Source organism: Mustela nigripes, chromosome 16 (genome assembly GCF_022355385.1).
Source record: "Mustela nigripes isolate SB6536 chromosome 16, MUSNIG.SB6536, whole genome shotgun sequence".
NCBI lineage: Eukaryota > Metazoa > Chordata > Mammalia > Carnivora > Mustelidae > Mustela > Mustela nigripes.
The window spans coordinates 50,826,586-50,851,019 of record NC_081572.1 but is presented as its reverse complement, the minus strand read 5'-3'; the positions used below and the strand labels follow the sequence as shown (position 1 = coordinate 50,851,019).

Below are 24,434 nucleotides of genomic sequence, written 5' to 3'. Positions count from 1 at the left end.
GGTTGTCTTTAATCATAATCCCATAGATATTCACCCAACCAGTCATCTGTGACCCCAGCATACAGCACAGTTAAACAACTTGGTGTCTTTCCTCAAGTAGCTGTAAATGACTCCAACACCATATGAGAAACACTGTAGTAGAGGAGCTTATAAGAAATGGGGGTGACATACCCCCATATTGCTGGACATACCAACCATAGCTGGTAGGAGTGGGAAAGTTTTCCTTGGGAAGACCCTTGAGTTGGATTCACCAGGATGTCAAGGTGAAGTTCAAACCTCCTAGCTCAGACACACAGCCCCAGTGTGGGCTGATACCCATGTAGGTAACCACAGGCTTTGAGGTCTCATTGTTTATTGGGAGGCGTCTACGATCTCACCGTTGTTGGACTCCCTAGCCATATTGGAGATGGTTTTTCTGATGCCTCTTCTGCATTCAAGCCTCCCAGCCCCAAGTCAAGGACAGTAAAATCAGAGTGGGCACGGTCCTTTGTTGAAGAATCTAGGAATTCGAATTATATCACTCACGGCCGGTCACTCCTCTGCTTCCTATTACACCTACAGTAAACTCCAGATTCCTTACCATGGCCTATAAGCCCAGCACGGTCAATTCATACATACCTCTCTCTCCACTTCAACCGCCTCCACATCCCCTTCAGTCCCGTTAATCCTGCCCTGACAACCTTCCTTCCATCTGGCGGACCAGCCAAGTTCATGCTCATTGCGGGGTGTGTGCTATTCCTTCCCTTTTTCTCACCTCCTTGGGGAGGAAGACATTTTTCCACTATCCAAGGCTCCAGCTGGACTAAGAATTAAATTTACCCAAATTCCGGTGGCGGAGTGGTGGATGAACCAGTGTCTGGCAAAAATGGAGCTTGAGGTCATGAGCAGACACACCAGGTCCAGTGAACCCTGCTGTCTTCCCCCATCTGACTGCGGTGCTGTTGGCAACTGGCATGTTCTTTACCTCCTGGTTCTTCCTTTATGTGGTCACCTCCACCAAGTACACAAGTCCTCATCTCCTTGGTGGCCTCGATCTTCATGGGCTTTGGAGTCCTCTTCCTGCTGCTCTGGGTTGGCATCTACGTATGAGCTCCCAAGGGTTCCAACCACACGACTTCACTGAACTCCCGCTTTTATAAATTAATTTTTTTACTGTTACTGGAAGTGTCCCACCCGCTGCTTCCAATAAAGGCAGATGGGTGACCGTCCAAAAAATAAAAATAAATAAATTTAACCGAAACAGATTAACAGGAGAAAATAAAATTTAGTTATGCTCACGGGGAATCCACGCCGACATGAAATTCCCAAGACCGTCAGGCAAAATGAGGCATTTCCATCCATCATCCTGAGCTCAGGATGGAGGTGGGAGTCTGGGAGTGCAAAGGAGAAGAAGGCATTAGCAGGAAGGTGAAAGGAAAAGCTTGGAAAAGGAGGTTTGCCTGAAGCAGATAAGTCTCTTAGATCAGTTCAGGGGCTCCTGGGTGGCTCAGTCGGTTGGGTGTCTGCCTTCAGCTCAGGTCGTGGTCCTGGGGTCCTGGGATCAAGTTCCACGTCAGGCTCCTTGCTCAGCTGGGAGCCTGCTTCTCCCTCTGCCTGCCACTTCCCCTGTTTGTGCTCTCTCTCTGAAAAATAAATTTAAATTAAAAAAAAAAAATCTGTTTAATACAGGCCCTTTATCTAAATTCTTTTTAGGCATTTGTTCGTGGGTGCGGGGGGGGGTGTAGGTCAAAGTTTCTTCCTGAGTCTTTTGGACCTTGATTGTTTTCAAATGAAAATAATGGACAGGTCATTGTGGCTCATCTTGGGAGTGGCCTGCCTTTGGCCCACAGCATTCGTCCACAGTACTGCAGACATAAAATTCCTTGGTTCCTGGTTGAATGAATTAATATGGAGTACATAGGACTCTGAGGGAAGCCTCAAGAAATATAAAAAAAGGCCAGTTATTAAGGGGACCAGTGGGGGTTCAGGCCCCATAATGCTCCCAAGAAACCACAGGACTAAAAAACAAGAAAGTGATCCAGAGGAAAAGGAAACTGACCTTTTTTTTTTTTTTCCTTAAATAATAAAACCAAACTTCAATTTTAGGCCTCTATTGAAGTGAGGACTGAAAACAGGGATGGTTATAGCCCAGTAAACCATACTCATCAGCCCCTAAACAAGCTGGAATAAGAATAAGGAAAGAAAAATCTATTAATTTGCTCAAACGTTTACAAATTGAAGTGTTCAACATTAAGATGACAATTCTCCCCAAATTTATCTATAGGTCCAATGCAATCCCAGCAAGCTTTTTTTTTTTTTAAAGATTTTATTTATTTATTTGACAGACAGAGATCACAAGCAGGCAGAGAGGCAGGCAGAGAGAGAGGAGGAAGCAGGCTCCCTGCTGAGCAGAGAGCCAGATGTGGGGCTGGATGCGGGGCTCGATCCCAGGACTCTGGGATCATGACCTGAGCTGAAGGCAGAGGCTTTAACCCACTGAGCCACCCAGGTGCCCCCCCCCCTTTTTTTTATTTTTTAAAGATTTTATTTATTTATTTATTTGAGAGAGAGAAGGGAGCACAAGCAGGAGCAAGAGGGAGAAGCAGACTTCCTGCTCAGCAGGGAGCCCAATGAGGGCACAATCCCAGGACTCCGAGATCATGACCCGAGCTGAGGGCAAATGCTTAACCGAATGAGCCACCCAGGGGCCCTGACCCCAGCAGGCTTTTAAAAGTTAGGAATTGGTGAGCTGATCATAAAGTTTATATGGAAACTGAAAGGACCTAGAATAGCCAAAAATGAACAGAGTTGGAGTCCTTACCTGACTGGACGCTTACTATAAACACTCAGTTAATCAAGACTGTGTTGTTGGCATAAGGATGGGAATAATAGATTAATGTAACAGAATGAAGTCCAGAGATAGATCTTTCCATTAAAAAAAATAGTTTAGTACTTTTTTTCAATAATCCTTCCAGATGGGGCTGGAACTCACAACCACAAGATCAAGAGTTGTAAGCTCTTCGTCCTGAGCCAGCTAGGCACCCCAGATCTTTGCATTTATTAGCAACTGATTTTCACCAAAGGCTCCGAGGAAATTTAATGGAGAAAGTGTGAGGCATCCTGATCTGGCAAAGATTGGTGGTACAGGCCCTGAAATAGTTCACTCAGGTCAAACAAAGGACATAGAAGTTTATTGAATAATCTGCACTGGACGACGGGACAGCAAAGGAGAAACCGTCTGCCACGAGGCAGTCATGAGGGGCCCCAGTGATAGGGCAGAGTGAGGGAATATGGAATCATCTGGAATTTTTCCTTTATTGGTAATTGGGCCTGGTCGTAAGTAGCCCATGGGTCGGTTAGGGCCTATGACTCAATTAACCTGTTTGCATTCAGCTTGGCAGTCCCTGTGGGCCCTTCTACCTCGTTTCCCATTGCTCAAGACTGTTGCCTAAAAGCAGCCTTTACAGAAAGGATTGTTGGGCTCCCTTGGTGCCTCAGGGGGTTAAGCCTCTGACTTCGGTTCAGGTTGAACCCTGTGTGGAGCCCCATATCGGGCTCCCCACTCGGTAGGGAATTGGCTTGTCCCTCTGCCCTTCCCCTAGCTCATGCTCTGTCTCAGATAAATAAATGTCCTTTACTTATTTTATAGATTTTATTTATTTATTTATTAGAGAGACAGAGAGAGAGCACAAGCAGGGGGAGCCGCAGGCAGAGGGAGAGGCAGGCTCCCCGCTGAGCAAGGAGCCAGATGTGGGGCTCAATCCCAGAACCCTGAGATCATTACCTGAGCCAAAGGCAGACACTTAAGTGACTGAGCCACCCAGGCATCCCATAAATCTTTTTTTTTTTTTAAGAAAGGATTATTTTGAAGGAATAGGAATATTTTTTGAAGGAATAGGAATATTTTGGAGCAACTGGATATCCATAAGCAAAGAGACCTTGCTCTCGCACCGGAAATAACTCAAGACGGATCGTAGACCTAAATGTAATGAGAACTTGAAATCTTCTGGAAGAAAGTAGGTTTTTTTTTTGTTTTTTTTTTTTTTTTTTTACAGATTTTATTTATTTATTTGACAGAGATGACAAGCAGGCAGAGAGGCAGGTGGAGAGAGAGGAGGAAGCGGGCTCCTTGCTGAGCAGAGAGCCCAACTCGGGGCTCCATTCCAGGACCCTGAGATCATGACCTGAGCCGAAGGCAGCGGCTTAACCCACTGAGCCACCCAGGCGCCCCCTTCTGGAAGAAAGTAAAAAGCTTTTGTGACCTGGGTTAGGTAAATTTCTTATGACACCACAAATGTAATCCATGAGATATTGATGAATCAGAATCAAGTCAACCTGCCCATCCAAATATGGGTGATATATTTGCAAATGAGACTCTAAAACCATTGGGTGTGGCACCTGAGCGCCTCATTTGGCTAACCAGCTGCTTTTAGGTCAGGTCATGCTATCAAGGTCCTGGGATAGAGCCCCACATCAGGCTCCTGGCTCAGCAAGGAGTCTGCTTCTCCTTCTCCCTCTGCCACCCCCAACTCATGCTCTCTCAAATAAATAAAGTAAAATAATTTTTTTTAAAAAGAGAAAAAAAAAAGTCTTTCGGTGCTTAAATAGTTTTGGGAAATCTTTAGGGATTGGTAGAGCTTGGATAGAGTTTTTACTAAAATGGGTAAGCACAAGCGAAATATTTCTAACACTTATTCATCTGTTTTTTGTTTTGTTTTGTTTTAAGTTTTAATTTATTTGAGGCGTGCCTGGGTCGCTCAGTCGTTGGGTTTCTGCCTTTGGCTTCGGTCATGATCCTAGGGTTCTGGGATCAAGCCCAGCCCTGCTCAGCAGGAAGCCTGCTTCTCCCTCTCCCACTTCCTCTGCTTGTGTTCCCTCTCTTGACATCTTTCTCTGTCAAATAAATAAACAAAATCTTAAAAAAAAAAAAAGATTTTGAGAGGGAGCACAAATGGGGCAGAGGCAGGAGGAGAAGCAAACCCTGCTGAGCTGGTTGCCCGACACAGGGCTCGATCCTAGGACCTTGAGATCATGACCTGGGCTAAAAGCAGGTCATGAGCTGAGCTGAAGGCAGACGCTTAACAGACTGAGTCACCCAGGTGCCCCTGTTTTCTTTCTTTTTTCTTTATAAAGATTTTTAAAAATGGATCTTATATATTTATTTAAAGAATGTGTGTTGGGGGGGATTGGTGGGGGAGGAGGCAGAGGGAAAGAGAGAATCTTAAGCAGACTTTGCTCTAAACTCAGAGCCCTACACAGAGCTTGATCTGAGAACCCTGAGACCAGACACTTACCCAACTGAGCCACTCAGGGGCCCATCATCTTAATTTAATGAAAAAATTTTAAAGATTTTATTTACTTATGACAGAGACAGCAAGACAAGGAACACAGCAGGGGAAGCTGGAGAGGGAGAAGCAGACACCAAGCAGGGAGCCCATATGGGGCTCGATCCCAGGACCCTCAGATCATGACTTGAGCTGAAGGCAGAGGCTTTAACCCACTGAGCCACCCAGGACCCCCCTTCATTTTTATTTTTATGAATTTATTTATTAAAAAAGAAAAGAATGTATTTATTTATTTGAGAGAGAGAGAGAGCATGAGAGGGGAGAGGTCAGCAGGAGAAGCTGCCCACCAAGCAGAGAACCCAATGTGGGACTCCACCCTGGGGCTCCAGGATCATGACCTGAGCCACTCAGGCGCCCTACTCATTTATTTTTAATCATGTCTTAAAGATGTTTTTAAAAGATTTTTCATCTATTTACTTGTCAGAAAGAGAGCTCGAGAGAGAGCATGAGCAGGGGACAGACAGAGGGAGAGGGAGAAGCGGAATCCACTGAGCAGGGAGCCAGACTTGGGGCTCCATCCCAGGACCCCGCGATCAGGACCTGAGCCAAAGGCAGACAGTTAACCTACTGAGCCTCCTGGGCGCCCCTATTTAGTTTTAATTATAATCACATATTGGTGAAGGATAGTTGGAAGAAAGGCAGGCAGGGACAAAGTTGTCCCCCGCCCTAAGGGGAAACCACCCTTAAAAGGATTTTACACCACCTAGGAAGGAGCCCTCCTCCCTTTCCCACATGACAACCTGATTGGATGACAGGCACAAGGAGTATTAATCATTTTTTTAAAAAGATTTTATCTATTTATTTGACAGAGATCCCAAGTAGGCAGAGAGGCAGGCAGAGAGAGAGAGAGGGAAGCAGGCTCCCTGCTGAGCAGAGAGCCCGATGATGAGCTCGATCCCAGGTCTCGAGGATCATGACCTGAGTGAAGGCAGAGGCTTTAACCCACTGAGCCACCCAGGTGCCCCAGTATTAATCATTTTAAAACCACCCACCGATCTGATAAAAACCCACAGATCCAGAAACTCCTGCGGCAACCCTCTTGGGGCCCCTCCCTCTTCAGGAACTTTGTACTATCACTGAATCAACTTTGCTTTGTTGGCCACCACTCTTTGGACTAGCTCTACGTTCTTCAAAGAGGCGTGAGCAAGAACCACACACGCTAAGGGAAAAGAAATCCTGTAACACCGTGACTAGCAGCTTCCATAATGGATAGCCCAGATCTAGTTTTAAAGGACAAAAAAGAAGAAATAGGGCGGAAAAAACACCAGTCGCTCAATCAGATTGGTAATCTGGAATACACAAATTAAAACCGTGATGAGGGGCGCCTGGGTGGCTCAGTGTGTTGGGGCCTCTGCCTTCAGCTCAGGTCATGGTCCTGGGGTCCTGGGATCGAGCCCCACATCGGGCTCTCTGCTCAGCAGGGAGCCTGCTTCCTCCTCTCTCTCTGCCTGCTGCTCTGCCTCCTTGTGATCTCTCTCTCTGTGTCCAATAAATAAAATAAAATCCTAAAAAAAAAACCAAAAACGCAAGGAGCTATCACTTGAAAGCCTCCAAATGTGCAGAAATTAAAAAGTCAGATAATATCCATTGTGGGATAAGATGTGGGGCAATAGGAACTCTCACCCACAGTGGTTAGGGTATAAACTGACACAACCCCTTTGGAACATAAAATTGAACACATGTATTTCCTAGATCTAGCAACTCTGCTCTGTTAAAAAGAAAACCAAGATCCCAAATGGGCTGACTAATGCTAGGCCATGTTACCAAACTTTAGTCTTAATACCCAACCCAAATACAGTCTCAACCTCCTCCAGAAATATAGTCTTTTTTTTTTTTTTAAGATTTTATGGGGCGCTGGGGCGCCTGGGTGGCTCAGTGGGTTAAAGCCTCTGCCTTCAGCTCAGGTCATGATCTCAAGGTCCTGGGATCAAGCCCCGCACTGGGCTCTCTGCTTGGCAGGGAGCCGGTTTCCTCCTCTCTCTCTCTCTGCCTGTGTACCTGTGATCTCTGTCTGTCAAATAAATAAAATCTTTAGGGACGCCTGGATGGCTCAGTTGGTTAAGCAGCTGCCTTCGGCTCAGGTCATAACCCCACCATCCTGGGATCGAGTCCCACATCGGACTCCTTGCTTGGCAGGGAGCCTGCTTCTCCCTCTGCCTCTGCCTGCCATTCTGTCTGCCTGTGCTCACTCTCTCCCCCCCTCTCTCTCTGATAAATAAATAAAATCTTAGGGGCGCCTGGGTGGCTCAGTGGTTTGGGCTGTTGCCTTCGGCTCGGGTCATGATCTCAGGGTCCTGGGATCGAGCCCCGCATCGGGCTCCCTGCTCCGCAGGAAGCCTGCTTCCCTCTCTCTCTCTCTCTCTGCCTGCCTCTCTGCCTACTTGTGATCTCTGTCTGTCAAATAAATAAATAAAATCTTTAAAAATAAACAAACAAATAAATAAATAAATAAAATCTTTAAAAAAATAAATGAAAATAAAAATTAAAAATATCTTTAAAAAGGAAAAAAAAGATTTTATGGGGCGCCTGGGTGGCTCAGTGGGTTAAGCCTCTGCCTTCAGCTCAGGTCATGATCCCAGGATTTTGGGATCAAGGCCCACATCGGGCTCTCTGTTCAGCAGGGAGCCTGCTTTCTCCCTCTCTTTCTGCCTGTCTCTATGCCCACTTGTGATCTCTCTGTCAAGTAAATAAATAAAATCTTAAAAAAAAAGATTTTATTTATTTTTTGGATGAGACACAGCAAGAGAGGGAACATAAGCAGGGGGCATGAGAGAGGGAGAAGCAGGCTTCCCGCCGAGCAGGGAGCTTGGTGCGGGGCTCGATCCCAGGGTCCTGGAATTATGACCTGAGCGTGAGGTAGACACCTAACGACCGAGCCACTGAGGCGCCCTTAGAAATGTAGTCTTAACTAGAAGTCAGGAATTTTCCAGTCAGCACCAATGAGGAAATCTTGTCATATGTCAATCTTTCCACCCACCCCAACAAAGGAAGATGAAGGTAACCCACCTAATAAGACCCCTGTCTTTCTGCCTAAGGCAAGGCATATGAAATAATTCTTTCTTTTCTTTGGCCTTCCATTTCGTACAGCCCCTGGGAGTTCTCCACTTATTAGATGGGATGCTGCCGGATTCATGAACCGATTAATAAAGCCGATTAGATCTTTCAAATCTACAGGGTCGAATTTTTGTTATTTAACACTTAAATTATTAGAGAAGAAAAACTGTCTTAAACATGGCGGGGGGGGGATGCTAATTCACAGCCCCCTCTGGGAAGCCAGTAGCATTGCTGATAAAATATTTAAGCAATTTTATGGAGGATTATAATGAAATTAAAATTTCTTCTGAGAAACTAAATACCCATCTGCTAACGTTTACTGCCAGCTATCAGTCAAGAGTCTGAAGATTATTGGGGCGCCTGGGTGGCTCAGTGGGTTAAAGCCTCTGCCTTCAGCTCAGGTCATGATCTCAGGGTCCTGGGATCGAGTCCCACATCGGGCTCTCTGCTTGGCGGGGAGCCTGCTTCCTCCTCTCTCTGCCTTCCTCTCTGCCTACTTCTGATCTGTCTCTGTCAAAGGAATAAATAAAATCTTAAAAAAAAAAAACAAAAAAAACAAATGGCAAGATCTCATTCTTTAAAAAAAAAAAAAAAAAAAGAGTCTGAAGATTATTGACTGATTGATTTAAAAGTAGGCTCCATGCCCAACATGGGACTTGAACTCACAACCCTGAGATCAAGAGTCACATGTTCTATGCCTGAGACAGCCAGGCACCCCCAAAAGTCAAAAGATCTTTAATGAGACATTTCTTTTGTATACAATCTAATCATGATTACTAGATGTAATTTATCATAAGAAATTCGTCTTAGGGGATACCCGGGTGGCTCAGTAGGTTAAAGCCTCTGCCTTCGGCTCAGGTCATGATCCCTGGGTCCTGGGATCAAGCCCCACATCAGGCTCTCTGCTTAGCAGGGAGCCTGCTTCCCTTCCTCTCTCTCTGCCTGCCTCTCTGCCAACTTGTGATCTCTGTCAAATAAATAAATAAAATCTTAAAAAAGAAAAAAAAAATGGTCTTAGTCCCAGTTCCTATCACAGAGCTCCTAAAACCCTTGGAATTTCCTAAGTGGTCAGTGTGGTAAAGATGTCTTTTGTTATTCATAACAAGCTTCTTTCAACCAACCCCAGAGTTTATGTTAGTGAGGTAGTTGTGGGAAAGAATGTTAGGGTTTGAAACCTATGGCCAAGAAAGAATTCTTCAGACGCCTCTGGTGCAAAAAGGTCGTTTTATTAAAGCACAGGGACAGGACCCATAGATACCAGGGTCATGAGGAGTGGCCCATTATATACTTTCCAGTCTGGAGAAGATTAGGGATAGCGAATGTCTCTAAGGAATTTTGGAAGCAAGGTTTCCAGGACTTTGAGAGGGCTAGCTATTGTTGGGAAAAGGTCATTTATTACTGTCTAATAAAACCTCGTCATGAGACCCTTCGTATATCGGTGGACCATATGCTCGGGGGATGATTGCCAACACGTATCTTCAAGGGAGGGTTTAGAGGTAAAGGAAATTTCTAAAGGAAGTTTTATATGTTAAAGTAGACTACAGAAAAAAAAAAAAAAAAAGAAAGTAAAAAATAAAAAATAGGGCACCTGGGTGGCTCAGTGGGTTAAGCCTCTGCCTGTGGCTCAGGTCATGATCTCAGGGTCCTGGGACTGAGTCCCGCATGGGCTCTCTGCTCAGCAGGGAGCCTGCTTCCTCCTCTCTCTCTGCCTACTTGTGATCTCTGTCAATAAATAAATAAAATCTTAAGAAAAATAAATAAATAAAAAATAAAGTAGACTACAGGACTCTGGGGGAGGGGGTCAGACTAGGACTGCCTTTTACCCTTACCAAAGTATGGACATGGAGGCAGTTGAGTCCCTAGAAGAATGTCACTCTACCTGTTTCGAGGACCTATCAGTGGGCTCTAGGTAGTAAAGAAATTTAATAATTTTTCTTCTGCATTTGCTTCCCACATCAAGGTGACTTTTGGAAAACCCTTAAATTGGGGGGCTGATTGCATGGAAACCAACCATGTTGGAAGGTTCCAAATGTTTGCCCTACTTCCCCATCCCTGGGGAAGGGGAAAGGGATTGGAGATTGAATTAATTATCAATGGCCAATGATTTCATCGATCATGCCTATGGAATGAAGCCTCTATAAAAATCCCAAAAGTCATGGGTTTGCAGACCTTCTGGTTGGTGGACAGACGGAGGTGGGAGAGTGGTGTGCCCAGAGGGAGCATGGAAGCTCTATGCCTTCACCTGCCTTGCCCAATGCGCCTCTTCCGTTTGGCTGTTCCTGACCTAGGTCCTTTGTAATAAACTGGTAATCTAGTAAGTATACGTTTCTTTTATTTGTTTGAAGTCTACTGTTTTTGTGAATTCTAAGAGCCTATCTAAGAAGCTCCTTGAACACCAGGAGGGGCTAGTGGGAACTTCTGATTATAGCCAGCAGATCAGTACAGGTGACAGTTGAGACTTGCTGTTGGTATCTGACATGGGGGTGGAGAGGGGACTATCTTGTGGGCTGAGCTCTTTTTTTTTTTTTAAGATTTTATTTATTTGGCAGAGAACACAAGCAGGGGCAGCGGCAGACAGAGGGAGAGGGAGAAGTTGGCCCTCCGCCCCCCATGGAGCAGGAAGCCCACTGCAGGGTTCCATCCCAGGGCCCCGGGATCATGACCTGGGCCACAGGCAGATGCTTAACGACTGAGCCACCCGGGTTCTGCATTGCAGGCTGAGATCTTAACTTGTGGGGTAACCTCAGGTAGATGGCATCAGAATTGAGTTAAATGGTAGGACCCCCCAGCTGGTGTCAGAGAATTACTTGGTATGGGATCCTCCCTCCCCACCTGGTGTCAGAAGTACTCAAGTATTGAGAGTAACAGAGAAATACAGAAAAGTATTTTTTCCTTTAAATTACCTAGTCATTTTTCTCCCTTTAGGTGTTTCTACCAAGAGAGAAATCTTTGACCTGCTCTGTCAGAAGCCATTCTTGTTACAGTAAGACTATAATAAAACCTTGGTGCCTGCTCATAATTTAATGGTCCAAAGAGATTTGTAAACGCTTTGCATCCTAGGGAAGCCTTTGTGCACATCTGTAAGGAGATAGGAACAAGAATGTTTATATAAACATTTATGGTATCCAAAACTAAACATATATATCTACCAAAAATGAAATGGACCTGGGTGGTTCAGCCTTGGCCTTCAGCTCAAGTCATGATCCCAGAGTACTGGGATCAAGTCCCGTATCGGGCTCCTTGCTCAGCCGGGAGAGTGCTTGTCCCTCTCCTTCTGCCTCGCGCGCTCATGCTCTCTCTCTGTCTCTCAAATAAATTAATAAATAAAATCTTAAAAAAAAAAAAAGGACATTGTGGAATGTTCATATAATGGAATACTATGCAACAATGAACACATCAATCCTAACTGTACACATCAGCAGGGACAAATCACGAAAAGATAGTCTCAGAAGAATGCATACCGTGTCCTTTCATTTCTATAGAGTTCAAAACTAGACAAGACTAAATATATATATTTTTAAGTTTTAATTTTTTTTTTTTTTAGAGAGAGAAGGGATGTGAACAAGGAGAGGGGCAGAGGGAGAGGGGATCGAGCAGGGTCCCCGTTGACCTGACACGGGGCTTGATCTCACAACCCTGAGATCATGACCTGAGCCAAAATCAAGAGCCCAACACTTAACTGAGCCACCCAGGCGCCCCAAGACTAAATATCTTATTATTTAGATATACACGTATGTGTGATAAAGATTAGTGTGTTTGAGCCCCACATTGGGTGTAGAGATTAAAAAAAAAAAAAAAAAAAAAAGATTAGCGCAAAAGTCAGGATGGTAGTTACCTCTTAGGGGGCCAGGAAGGTGATGTGAGGGAACAGTGGGAGAAATTGATAAAGCTTCATTCCTTAGCCTAGTTGGACCTTATTTTTATTATAACCCAAACACTACAAATCCATTATTACATTCATTAGCATGACAATAAAGAGTTTTAAAAAATCACTCTTACTATAGTGGGGGTAGACGGGGAGGAGGGGGACGCGGAGAACTCCTGTGAAAGGCTTTTGCAACAGCTGGGACTCCCCCTAGTGCAATGGGCGGGGGAAGTTTAGGGCAACCAAGGTCATTGCTCCTCCCTTTGGTGTGAGCTCTACCTGTTGGCCGTGTGCTGCTTGCACTCACACCCAGGTTCTTATCAGAAAAACGTGGACAGTAGTAGTGGCTGCCTTGTGGTCACACAAGACTAGACAAGATGTACGTGCAAAGACCCGGGGGTTCCAAATAGACCAGGCTCCATCCCTTGCGGCTGACAAAATCCAAAGGCAGAGAGTCCAGTGGTGGTGAATCAAGAGAAGGATTTACTTCAGGGAGGTCAACACCACAAAGGCAGCAGACTAGCCCCCTCGAAGACAGTCTCTGCAAAGTGGTGAAAATACCTCTGGGTTCATATAGGAAAATAGGGGGTGCGGGTAGGCGGTGAAAGTCAAATCCTGGATCACTGTCTTGGGGTCAGTTGTGGCCAGGGTCTTGCTGGCTCAGGAAAGTCCTTATTGCTGGAGGGGGTAGTTTTCGGTTCCCGTGGTGGGGAGGTGGAATGGGGGGATGATTTGCCCTGGGGGTCTTCCACCTGAGCCAAGAGCCAAGCTGGAGAGGAGCACCCAACCAGCAAATCTGAGGTTAAAATGGAGGCAGCTGAAACCCTCCATACGCACAGGGTCTGGTACTCAGTAAGCACTCAGGACGCTCACCGAGGGCTGTTCAGGAAGGGCGGATCTTTTTCTTTCTTTCTTTCTTTTTTAAAGATTTTATTTATTTATTTGACAGAGAGATATCCAGAGAACCCAAGCAGGGGAAGCGGCAGCGGGAGAAAGAGATGCCAGCTCCCAGCTGAGCAGAAGCCCATATGCGGCTTGATCCTGGGACCCTGGGATCAAGACCTGAGCTGAAGGCAGAGGCTTAATCATTGAGCCACCCAGGCGCCCCAAGAGCATCTTTTTCTAACCTACTGAGAACCATCAGTCAGCTCGCCAAATGCTTTGCCTGCCAGCCCTGTCTGCCCAGAACAGACTTCTTTTTCTAGCTGGCACAAAAGCTAGCGGTCCCCCCTGAAATTGCTCAGGAAACAATTTACCACGGGCACCTAAGCAGGAGGGATCTCGGTACTGAGATAAAAATCACCAGGGAAAGAAATCAGGTCTGTCACAGGAGCTGAGAAATTTGGATGCTCCTCCTGGGGGTTGAGAGAGAGGACAGAATGGGCAGTACACCCGAATTTCTGGCAACTACTTTTCCTGCTTGAGGGGAGCTGGAGAGTCTGCGGGCCCCGGAAGACTGAGGGTACAAAATTATGCCCCCAAGAGCATTCACTCCCTGCGGCAGCACCTACCTGATCGCTACCACACGGGGTCTCCTGCTCCCTGGTGGCGACAGGGGATTCTGCACACTCCCAGGAGCTAAAGGTTCCCTAATTCCCTGGGCTGGGGAGCAGGGCCAGGGACTGGTCACAGACAGATCATACCTGAAAAGTACATTTGCATATGAGGGCACCATTATTTACTCTCTTCTGCTTCCATAGACTTCTAGCAATTCTGTCCCAAATCATGGGAACTTTCCCTTCAGAAAAAAAGGAAATCAAACACACAATACCATTTTCAGATTCCATTCATGTATTTATTTTTATTTTTTATAGATATTTATTTATTAGCAGGAGGTAGGGGCAGAGGGAGAGGTAGAAGCAGACTCGCCACTGAGCAGGGAGCCTGACACAGGGCTCGCTCCCAGGACCCCGGGATCATGACCTGAGCTGAAGGCAGATGCTTAACTGACTGAGCCACCCAGGCGCCCCTCCAGATTTTTTTTTTTTTTTAATTCTATACAAATTTGCCCTGGTTATTTGTGTTTTCCCCTTGGAGCTGAGTGTTGTGTGTGTCCCCCTTCCGCGAGCACATAAACGAACCGCATCTCTTTCTCCACATCCTGAGTCACCAGAGACTTCATAGTGTTTGTTTTAGAGGGCCAAAGCTAGAACCCCAAATGCCCACTTAACACAACTTTTAAAGGTTATGGTAAAATGTACAGAACATAAATTTTTGTCATTGTCACCATTTTAAAAAAAGATTTTATTTATTTGACAGACAGAGATCACAAGTAGGCAGAGAGGCAGGCAGAGAGAGAGAGGGGAGGCAGGCTCCCCTTGGAGCAGAGAGCCCAATGAGGGGCTCAATCCCAGGACCCCGGGATAATGACCTGAGCCGAAGGCAGAGGCTTAACCCATTGAGCCACCCAGGTGTCCCCATTGTCACCATTTTTGACTGTCAGTGTTCAGTGGCATTAGGTACATTGATGCTGTTGTGACACCATCACTGTCATCCGCCTCTGGGACGCCTTCCATTTTCCCCTTCGGAATGCTGTCCTTGGGCACCTGGGCGGCTCGGTTGGTTGAGCAACTGCCTTTGGCTCAGGTCATGATGCCGAGAGTCCAGGGGTCGAGCCCTGCATCGGGCTCCCTGCTCCATGGGGAGTCTGCTTTTCCCTCTGACCTTCTCCCCTCACATGCTCTCTCTCATTGTCTCTCTCTAAAATAAATAAATAAATAACATCTTTAAAAAAAGAAAGAAACTCTGTCCTCACTAAACTCCTCATTTCCTAGCAACCACCATTCTGCTTTCTGACTCTACAAATTGGGCTACTCTGGGCACAAAAATGCCCACTTCTGAGTTTCGCAGATGTGCTTTTGTATTGTGAATCTGCTGTCATATTATATATCCGCCATGGGAAAATTCCGAGTTCTTCACTTTATATTTTTTGCTTGTGTTTTAAAAATCTAGGAAGGATTTTTTTTAATTGCGATAAAATATACATAAGATTTACCATAACTTTTTAAAAAAGATTTTATTTCTTTATTTGACAGAGGGAGAGAGATCACAAGTAGGCAGAGCAGCAGGCAGAGAGAGAGGGAAGCAGGCTCCCTGCTGAGCAGAGAGACTGATGCGGGGCTCCAGCCCAGGACTGGGATCATGACCCAAGCTGAAGGCAGAGGCTTAACCCACCGAGCCACCCAGGCGCCCCCCAATTTAACTTAAAAAATATATTTTATTTATTTACTTTTACAAGAAAGAGAGCGTGAATGAGGCTTGGGGCTGGAGGGACAGAGAGAGAAGCAGTCTCCCTGCTGAGCAGGGAGCCAGATGCGAGCTTGATTCCAGGACCCCTGGATTTGGACTGAGCCGAAGGCAGACGCTTAACGGACTGAGGCACCCAGGTGTCTGCAATTTAACTCTTTGCCTAATTCAGTGGCAGAAGTACACAACTGTGTCCACTATCCATTACCAGAAGTTTTCCATCATCTACAGTGTGACATTCTGTTTCCATTAAACAGTAAGTCTCCATCTTCTACCCCAATACCCACCAGCTCCTGGTAACCTCTATTCTACTTTCTGTTCCTATGAACTTGAATCCAGGAAGAAGTTTAAGGTCATTTCTGCTCTATTCTTACTTTAAGTAAGCTCTACGCCCAACGTGGGACTTGAACTCATGACCATGAGATCAAGAGTCACGTGCTCTACCAACTGAGCCAGCCAGGCTCCCCAGTGTCATTTCCGGTAGGGAAAGTTGCTCATGTTAGATTGGCTATAGGAGTGGATAGGGTTCCCACTGTCCACATGTGACACTTTAGTTCAGGAGATGACCAATATTAAATAAAGTTATGATTTAGCAAATCTTTTTTTTTTCTTAATTTAACAAATCTTAACAAGCCTCTACAACCTGATGGATGCTACTGAAGGGTTCAGTTCCCAGTGATGATGAAAATACTTTCCAATTAAGAGCCTAAGATGGGTACCTGGCTGGCTCAGTGGGTAGACCATGGGACTTGATTTCCAGGTCATGAGTTCAAACCCTGCATTGGGCCTTGAACTTACTTTAAAAAAGAAAGAAAGATGGGGCTCTTGGGTGGCTCAGTGGGTTAAAGCCTCTGCTTTTGGCTGGGGTCATGATCCTGGGGTCCTGGGATCAAGCCCCACATTGGGCTCTCTGCTCCGCGGGGAGCCTGCTTCCTCCTCTCTCTCTGCCTGCCTTTCTGTCTACTGTGATCTCTGTCAGATAAATAAATAAAATCTTTAAAAAAAAAAAAAAAAGAAAGAAAGCACTTAAGAGAGCATATGAGATCCTGTGATAAGTCTTTGAGCTAATCGATTCTGTAGTTGTACTTCATTTTTAATGTACAAATGTGTACTTTGTTTCTTTTTTTTTCCCTATATCAGGCTTGATAAACCTTGATTGTGTTTATGTTGCTGACACCCCCCGACAGTAGTAAAAATAATAAAGATACACATGTTCACACATCCTGGCAAAATTCCTGAACTTCGTGGGTGACAGGAGCAGTATACAAATTTTCACACGGAAGGAAGAGGCTATTTTTAAATAGGAAAGCAGGGTTGCCTGGGTGGCTCAGTTTGGTGAGCACCAGACTCTTGATTTGAGCTCAGATTATGATCTCAGGGTCCTGAGATAGAGTTTCAGGTGGGGCTTCAAGCTGGGTGTGGGGCCTGCTTGGGATTCCCTGTCTCCCAGGATGCCTGGTTGGTTCAATCAGTTGAGTGTCTGCCTGACTTCAGCTCAGGTCATGATCCCAGGGTCCTGGAGCCTGGGATCCCCGCATTGGGCTCCCCACTCAGCTGGGAGTCTGCTTCTCCCTCTCCCTCTGCCCCTCCCCCACCCCCCCCCTTGTAAAAAAAAAAAAAAAAAAAAAAGGAAAGCAAATAAAATTAGCCTGAGAAGTCTCATTTGCTGCACTGGAAATGGAAAGTAATATCTACAAACAGAAAGGAAACTGCAACTCAGAGCCCAAAGTCCTATTCCTGGACAAAATGTCATTCATCTTTTGGGACTCAAGAAAGACAATTGTAGATACTCAAGGGCTCAATATATTGCCCGGAGATGCTAGCTAAAGAAAATACTCAAAAGTTCTCTAGCCAACTGATAATTATATTAGAAAAGAGATCTCAATATTGGGCAGGTGAAGAGTACAGTACTTGTGAATAATTCATTTTTTTAAAGGTTTTTGGGGTTGTTGTTAGATTGAGAGAGAGCACAAGCACAAGCAAGGGGAAAGTCAGGCAGAGAAAAAGGAGGCTCCCTGCTGAGCATGGAACCACAGGATCTGAAGATTTAAGGCAAATGCAAGGTTTAAAGCTAAGGTTTAAAACGAATGGAAATTAATGGATAGACTAAAGCACAACAGATTCCAGGTTAGTAAGTGCAAATAAGCCTAATTCTCCTATTTAGAACACCAAAGACAACAGATTGAATTGTTACAAACCCACCTGTTAATGATTTGCATTTAAAGTGTTAAAAAACGGGAAGCCTGGATGGCTCAGTCAATTAAGCAGCTGCCTTGGGCTCAGATCATGATCCCAGGGTCCCATGACTGAGCCCTGCACGGGGCTTCCTGCTTGGGGGTTGGGAGAGCCTGCTTCTCTCTCTCTCTCCCTCTGCTGCTTCCCCTACTTGTTCTCTTTCTCTTTGAAAACAAAGTCATGGACAGATACAGATCATAAAAATACAAGTAAGAAGAGGTACCTGGGTGGCTCAGTTGGTTATGCATCTGACTTTAGCTCCAGTCCTGATCTCCGGGTCCTGGGATGGAGCCCTGCCTCAGGCTCTCTGTACTCAGTGGGGAGTCTGCTTGTCCCTCTGTGCTCTTTCTCTCAAACAAATAAATAAAAGCTTTAAAAAAAATACAAACAAAAGGAAAGCAGGAATGAGATATTGTCATCAGATAAAATTAAAATTAAGGCCAGATACATTAAAAACATCAAAAATGCTATCATTTAATAAGAACACATAATACTGTACATGTATGTATAACGTAACATAATATATTTTCCATATTTGTAAGTAAAATTAATAATGATCCATAATCTGTAAAGAAAACCTGAGTCATAGATGTTTATGAACCAAACACGGGTAAATGAATAAATAATATTCATTTTCACAATTTAACTGAATTTCATTTAATTTGGCAAAAAAGCAAATGATAGAGGAACTGTATAATACAGTTCGTAAGCTTGATTTAACAGCAAGAACACTTTCTAATCTACAGAGAATATACACTCTTTATGTCCATAGAAATCAATTATGTACCTGGCCATAAAGAATATGATGACAAATTTTAGGGGCGCCTGGGAGGCTCAATGGGTTAAGCCTCTGCCGTTGGCTCAGGTCACGATCTCAGGGTCCTATGATAGATGCCCCGCATCGGGCTCTCTGCTCAGCAGGAAGCCTGCTTCCCCCTCTCTCTCTGCCTGCCTCTCTGCTGACTTGTGATTTCTCTGTCAAGTAAATAAATAAAATCTTAAAAAAAAAAGAATATGATGACAAATATTTAAATCCCAGGAGATTCTGTAATTCAGAAACTTTAATTATAGCCCAATATAAATAGAAATTAACCACAGAATGGTTTTCTAAAATTTTGCTTGGGAATTAAACAATTTCTTAGATCTAAGAGATAATCAAAAGTATTAGGACAAATATGTGAACTTAGCAAAGTCAGTGGATATAAGGTCAGTATAACAAAACCCAACTGTTTTCTATATACTAGCAACAAACTATTGGAGAATGAAATTTTCAAAGACCATTTATAATAGTATCAAAATATTTATGAACACATTTAGCAAGAGATGTATTAAATTTACTACAAAACATTGTTGACAGAAATTAAATAAGTATCTTTACTCTCATAAATGGAGACATATACTTATGGATTGGAAGACAGTGTTGTTAAGAAGTCAGTTCTTTCCATGTTGGTCTGTAGATTCAATGCAATTTCAACCCTGAATCCTAGCAGGCTTTTTCCTTACTTTTTCAAGATTTTATTTTATTTTACTTATCTCTCTCTCTCTTTTTTTTAAAAGATTTTATTTATTTATTTGACAGAGAGAAATCACAAGTAGATAGAGAAGCAGGCAGAGAGACAGGGAAGCAGGCTCCCTGCTGAGCAGAGAGCCCGATGCGGAACTCGATCCCAGGACCCTGAGATCATGACCTGAGCCAAAGGCAGCGGCTTAACCCACTGAGCCACCCAGGCGCCCTATCTCTCTTTTTTAAAAAGATTTTATTTGACAGAGAGAGATCACAAGTAAGCAGAGAGGCAGGCGCAGAGAGAGAGAGAGAGAGAGAAGGAAGCAGGCTCCCTGCTGAGTAGAGAGTCTGATTCGGGACTCTATCCCAGGTACCCCGAGATCATGACCTGAGCCAAAGGCAGAGGCTTAACCCACTGAGCCACCCAGGTGCCCCTATTTATCTCTTTTTTTTTTTTTTTTTAAAGATTTCTATTTTTTTGAGAGAGTGAGAGGAGGGACAGAGGGAGAGGGAGAAGCCGACTCCTTGCTGAGCAGGGAGCCTGATGCAGGGCTTGATCCCAGGATCATGACCTGAGTCCAAGGCAGATGCTTAACCAACTGAGCCACCCAGGTGCCCTTACTTATCCCTTTGACAGAGAGAGAGCACAAGCAAGGGAAGTGGCAGGCAGAGGGAGACGGAGAGGGAGAAGCAGACTCCCTTATAAGCATGGCGCCCGACTGAGGGTTAGATCCCAGGACCCTGGGATCATGACCTGAGTAAAAGGCAGACACTTAACTGTCTTAATCTCCACCCAGGTGACCCCCTTTTCTTTTTTGGATATTAAAATATATAGGCTCGCGTGGGTGGCTCAGTGGGTTAAAGCCTCTGCCTTCGGCTCAGGTCATGATCTCCGGATCCTGGGATAGAGCTCCACGACTCTCTGCTTAGTGGGGAGTCTGCTTCTCTCTCTCCCTCTGCGCCATCCACCTCATGTTCTCTCTCTTAAATAAATAAATAAAATCCTTTAAAAAAAAATAAGCAGGTGTATGCCTGGGGGTGCCTGGGTGACTCAGTTGGTTGAGCATCAGACTCTTGGTTTAGGCTCAGGTGGTGGTCTTAGAGTCCTGGGATTGAGCCCAGCGTCAGGCTGCCTGCTCAGTGTGCTTCTCTCCCTCTCCCTTTGGCCCTCCTCCTGCTTATTCTCTCTAAAATAAGTAAATAAAATCTTTTTTTTTTTTTTTTATGTGCCTGGAACAGTCTGACTCTAGGAATGAAGCTGACTTGATTCAGTCAAGGAATGATTAAAATAATAGGAAAGGTAGTTGGTCTCCCTCCAGATGGGTACTAGTGAAAGAATAAAAGTTAAAGGAACTAAGTTAGGAATATTTAAAGAATTGAGTGATTTTCAAAGGAGTATCATTGATAGCAGAGTATCAAGCAGATCTTTTTGCTAGAAATTAACAGTTGATTCTTTTTTTAAAAAAGATTTTATTTATTTATTTGAGAGAGAGAGAGCATGAGACTGGGTGAGTGGCAGAGGAGAAGCAGACTCCCTACTGAGCAGAGAGCCGATGCGGGACTCCATCCCAGGACCCTGAGAGATCATGACCTGAGCTGAAGGGCGATGCTCAACTGCCTTCAGCTGAGCCACCCAGGCACCCCTCACAGCTGGTTCTGTACTTTATATGGAAATGCACAGGAGTGGACTATGGTGAGTGCCTGAGTGGCTCAGTTGGTTAAGCATCTGCCTTGGGCTCAGGTCAGGATCCCACGATTTTGGGATCAATTCTGCATTGGGCTCCCTCCTTAGCAGGGAGTCTGTTTCTCCCTTTGTCTCTCCCTGCTGCTCTCCCTGCTTGTGCTCTTTCGCTCTCTCTCTGACAAACAAATAAATGAAATCTTAAAAAAAAAAAAAAAGCTTAAGGTTTGTTTACAAAAAAAAAAAAAAGGAAATGCACAGGACTTAGAAAGTCTAAGACAATCTCAAAGAACAACAAGTCTGGAGGGCTTACTGGGATTTCAAGACAAAGCGAGCTAAATAAGACAGAGTGGTCAGTGTAAGAAAAGGTAAGTAGGTATCTACTGGATATCTATATGAAAATAAGATGAATCTGGCCTCTGTCTCACACTATATACAAAAATTAATTTGAGATAGATCATACACTTAAGTACAAAAGCTTTTAGAAGAAAAGATAAGAGAAATTCTTCATGACCTTTGGGGTAGGAGATTTTTTCTTTTAAGGTGATACGAAAAACACTAACCAAAAAATAAAAACATCCCCACTCATCAAAAGGTATTAGAGGGAAAAGGAAAGCCACAACTGGGAGTGTATGTTCTAAATATATACATATGGCAAAGAACTCTTATCCAGACATGAAGAATTCCTATATATCAAACAACCCAGGTTATAAAATGGGCTAATTCTCAGGGGAGTGTCTGTCAACAGGCACTTTACAAAAGAAGCTATCCCAATGGTCAAAAAGAACATGATAAGGAGCATCACTTCTCTACAGGTCAAGGACACGCAAAGAATACCGCAAGGAGATATCACTAGGCACATAGCAGAAAGGCTACACTTAAAAAGACTGACAAGGGGTGCACGGGTGGCTCAATTGGTTAAGTGTCTGCCTTTGGCTTAGGTCATGATCCTGGGATAGAGTCTCATATCAGGATCCATGCTCAGTGGGAAAGAGCCTGCTTCTCCCTCTGCCTGCCGCTCCTCCTGCTTCTGCTCGCTCTCCCACAAATAAATAACATCTTAAAAAGACTGAGGATGCCTAGTGTTGCGAGGGTGTGGAGCAACCGCCACTCACACACCCATTGCTAGTGGCGTATAAAATGGTACAGGCACTGTGCAAAACTGTTTGGTGATCCTTATACAAATATAATCCGTGACCCAGCAGCTCCACTCCCGCATGTATACTGAAATGAGTTCACAAAAAGACTTTCACACGAAAGTAAACAGCAGCTTTATTCATAGTGGTCCCCAAGTTGGAAACAACCCAAATGTCCATCAACAGGAGGATAAACTGTTTGTATTTATAAATCAAATATTACATAGTGACCAAGAAACAATCGGCACACAGAACAACAGGGATGTTTGAAGAACATTATATTGAGCGAAAGACGGGAAATGAGCTTTTTTTTTTTTTAAGGATTTTATTTTTATTTATTCATGAGGGACAGAGGCAGAGAGAGAAGCAGACTCCCCACCCCCAAGCAGAAAGTCCAGAGAGTCAGGAGAGATCCCCAAACCCTGGGATCATGACCTGAGCCAAAGGCAGACACTTAACTGAGCCACCCAGGCACAGCCTAACAAGCTGTTTTTATTTTTATTTTTCAAAAGATTTTATTTATTTATTTGACAGAGATCACAAGTAGGCAGAGAGGCAGGCAGAGAGAGAGGGGGTTAGCAGGCTCCCCGCTGAGCAGAGAGCAAGATGCTGAGCAGAGAGCAAGATGCGCTGAGCAGAGAGCCACGAAGGCACCCAACAAGCTGTTTTTAAATGACGTTCAGGGGCGCCTGGGTGGCTCAGTGGGTAAAGCCTCTGCCTTCGGCTCAGGTCATGATCCCAGGGTCCTGGGATCGAGCCCCACATCAGGCTCTCTGCTCCGCAAGGAGCCTGCTTCCCTTCCTCTCTCTCTGCCTGCCTCTCTGCCTAATTGTGATCTCTGTCTGTCAAATAAATAAAATCTTAAAAAAAAATGACATTCAAAAATAGGTAAAATTAACCTGTAGGATAGAAGTCAGGATAGCGATCCCCTGTTTTCTCTGGAGCCCTGGAAACGTTCTAGGTTTGAACTGGTGGTGGTTACATAGGCTTTGATTTCAAAACACACGCGTTTTGGGACGTTTGGGGGGCTCCGGTCCTGATCTCTGGGTCTGGGATAGAGCCCTGAGTTGGGCTCTCTGCTCAGCAGGGAGTCTGCTTCTCCTGCTGCCCCTCCCACCCTGCTCCTACACTCTTTCTCACTGGCTCTCAAATAAATTTTTTAAAATGTGCATTTTGGGGCACCTGGGTTGCTCCGTTGTTAAGTGTCTGCCTTCAGCTCAGGTCCTGATCCCAGGACCCTGAGATCAAGCCCCACATCTGGCTCCCTGCTCAGCGGGAACCCTGCTTCTCCCTCTTCCACTCCCTCTGCTTGTGTTCCCTCTCTCACTGTGTCTCTCTGTGTCAAATAAATAAAATCTTTTTAAAAACGTGCATTTTGCTTTTATGTGAACTATCTACACCTTCAATAAAGAAAACGGGAAAAACAAACTACAGATCGTCTGGAAATTTTTAAGAAAAAACACTTCATATGAAACACTAATGGACACAGCTTTAGCCATTCTCAGAGGGACATCTATACTCATTAATCCTGTGATTACCAAAAAATAGTAAAAGTAAAGAAAGTGTATTTAATCCAATAAACTACTAAACCAATAAGATAAGCAAAAATAGCGTTTAAATAGAGGAAAGTTGAAAGTAAGGAAGTATAAAATGAAACAGTAGGAAAGTAAGTAAAAGAAAATGTTATTTCTTTGAAGGGACGAATAACATAGAGCAACGAACAGGTTTTGAAAATACCTGGGGTCCATCAGCGGTTCTTGTGATTTTTGTCTCGAAACTTCGGTGCTGCGTTCCCATAGCAATGGAACTTGGTGAGGTTCATTCATTTATTACATGTTAAAGAATCTGTTGGACATCGAAATCCTCAAGCCATAGTTTTATGATCTGGTAAGAGAGACCAAGAGGTGCAGCAGATTTCAGCTGTTTTGTGCGTAGCAGAGAGCAGGTGCCTGGCCATGTACGTACCTTAGAACACTTCAGGGGCACGACGGCTCCCATAAGGTAGGTACTGCCCTCATCTTGGAGACGAAGTTAACCCAGCTTGGCCGCTCGGGTTGCGGCTGTGAAATCAGGGCTGACCCTGGACTCCGCAGACCAGGAAGGTAGGAAGAAGCGCTCTGGATTCAGAGGCGACGGAGGCGCCTCCGCAGGTGCCCATGGGCTCTGGGTGTCGGGAGCGGAGGCCTGAGGCGCGGTCCCGTTAGGCCTGCGGGATGGAGCGGGCAGGTGCAGGCCCCGAGACGCGCGCGTGCGCGGGGGCGAGCTGGGTCTGTAATTTGCAGCCAGGCGACAGCCAGGTGCAGCCGGCTGGGTGGCGGGCGCGGGTGCAGCGCCCCCTGGGCGGGCCGGTTGGCTGGCGGGCGGGGGCGCGCGCGGGGCGGCTCGGGGG

The 24,434-nt window shown here is 45.0% G+C and overlaps 1 long non-coding RNA gene, 1 other non-coding gene and 1 pseudogene across 6 annotated transcripts in view; 1 reads left to right on the top strand and 2 right to left on the bottom strand.

Moving 5' to 3' along the window:
* LOC132003764 (uncharacterized) overlaps positions 1–24,382 on the bottom strand; it is a 31,317-nt gene extending 6,935 nt beyond the window's left edge. For 3 of the 5 annotated variants that reach the window (XR_009400295.1, XR_009400294.1, XR_009400297.1), the window contains exons 1-4: positions 23,783–24,382; positions 17,948–18,094; positions 13,755–13,886; positions 1,279–1,622 (exon numbers count right to left, since the gene is read on the bottom strand). This is a non-coding gene — a long non-coding RNA (uncharacterized LOC132003764). The remainder of the gene's footprint in view (positions 1–1,278; positions 1,623–13,754; positions 13,887–17,947; positions 18,095–23,782) is intronic. The other 2 variants (XR_009400298.1, XR_009400296.1) reach the window with 2 other exon arrangements.
* Positions 628–1,281, top strand: LOC132003763 (transmembrane protein 258-like; annotated as a pseudogene).
* Positions 15,879–15,951, bottom strand: TRNAK-CUU (transfer RNA lysine (anticodon CUU)). Its single transcript has one exon. It is a non-coding gene; the product is annotated as a tRNA-Lys (tRNA).
* Positions 24,383–24,434: the final 52 nt, after the last annotated feature.